Consider the following 1,624-nt stretch of genomic DNA (forward strand, 5'->3'; position numbering starts at 1 on the left):
ATAGAGACACCGCTATGCCACAACCAGACTGCTCATTCAGAGAGGGGGAAGTGGGCTTTTGTCTCCACAGGCACTGAAAAACTTCACAGCGCTGTCAGTAGTGTGGTGTAGTGTGGCTCCAACACTAACAGAAGCTAGTTGTAAATCTGTTAAACTTGCCTATAGCAATCCAGAAAAAGTTAAACAACAACAACTTGAGTCAGACTTCTGACATGTGTCTTTGGGCAGGCCAAACTTTCACAATGCTATAAAATATGTCTCCATGTGTTCCGTCACTGTGACAGAAATGAAAACCGTTTCAGCTTGTTGGTATCACACAGGAATTCTGGTGATGTGCTGGTGTGAAGTTTGCTTTCTTTAAAGCGCTGCGGGGTTGACACACATTGTCTTGTGATGTTACGCAATGCCAGGATCTCTTTCTCCAGGCCCACTCGTGCTGTAGATTTTCCCAATGAAAACAATGTCATAGCCATTGTGGTTGAGCGAAAAAAAGGCCACAGCTGTCACTTTAGATAAACGTGGTCTCAGAGCTACATCTTATTGTCCGCCTACAATGTTTCTTCCTATTGTCTTGAAAGAAAATGAGAAAAAACGACTGTACTTAACTTTGACAATGGACTAACCTCAAATACACAAGTTGGTAAAACTCTTGGCCACGTCATAACCGAAAAACATTCATAGTCACAATATTTAGACCCCATTAAAAAAAAAAAAGTGTCACTGTGCCCCTAGCCTTTTACAAGGTCAGGCATTTCAAACCACTTTTTATGTCCCCAGCATGCATATTGTAATTTGATCACAAGTTATAGACATTTCCACCTCCTCCGGGGCACTCTTAAAATATGTCACATTCCTAGGTAACATAAATATCGCAGACAGACGGCACAAGAGGGCGGGTGCCAGTCTGCTGCGGCGATGGCAGCGGTGGAACAGGTGGAGCGGAAGGGCAAGGACAAGAGGAGGGCAGCTACGATCCCTGCAATAAGACGCTCGGGGCATTCGTTTACTGCCCAGCGGAACAATCCGCTCTGCGGTGGGAGACTGCAGGAGCCTGAGGGGCTTTTTCAAACACTTCAAATTCTAGGGATTCTTCAAGCAGCACAGTATGAGGTTGACTATAAGTATGGATGAAAGGGAAACCAACTCAGCGGGGGCTATGCATGTCTGTGTGCACATGCATGGACATGAACTCACACACACACACTCACACAGCTTGCCTGTACTACTACTGCAATAACTATGATTAAAACATTCGGCCAAGGTCCGAAATTAACACCCACCAAACGCCAAATGCTGGTAAAATTGGTCTTTGGCAGACTGATCGGCTGCCTGTTTCTCTGGCTCTACACAAAGCAGTAAGGTAGCTTCTAATCTCAAATAGCACTGAAGAAGAGTAGGGTGACATATTCCAATTAATCGTTTTCTTAGCAGGTATTTTTTTTAGTCTACCAGCTTGGCAGGTGAGCCAGAAAGTTAACAAAAATGTACATTTAGGTCACTGCGTTCAGCTAAGCAGGGCAGGGACCATCGATGGTCAGAGCTTTAGCTTATTCAATAAAAAAATCAGATGCACTGAGAATGCTTCCCAATTTCCTCCAGCTTCTCTGCCAGCAAAATTCAAGTC

The sequence above is a fragment of the Centroberyx gerrardi genome, chromosome 6, assembly GCF_048128805.1.
Source record: "Centroberyx gerrardi isolate f3 chromosome 6, fCenGer3.hap1.cur.20231027, whole genome shotgun sequence".
Lineage (NCBI taxonomy): Eukaryota > Metazoa > Chordata > Actinopteri > Beryciformes > Berycidae > Centroberyx > Centroberyx gerrardi.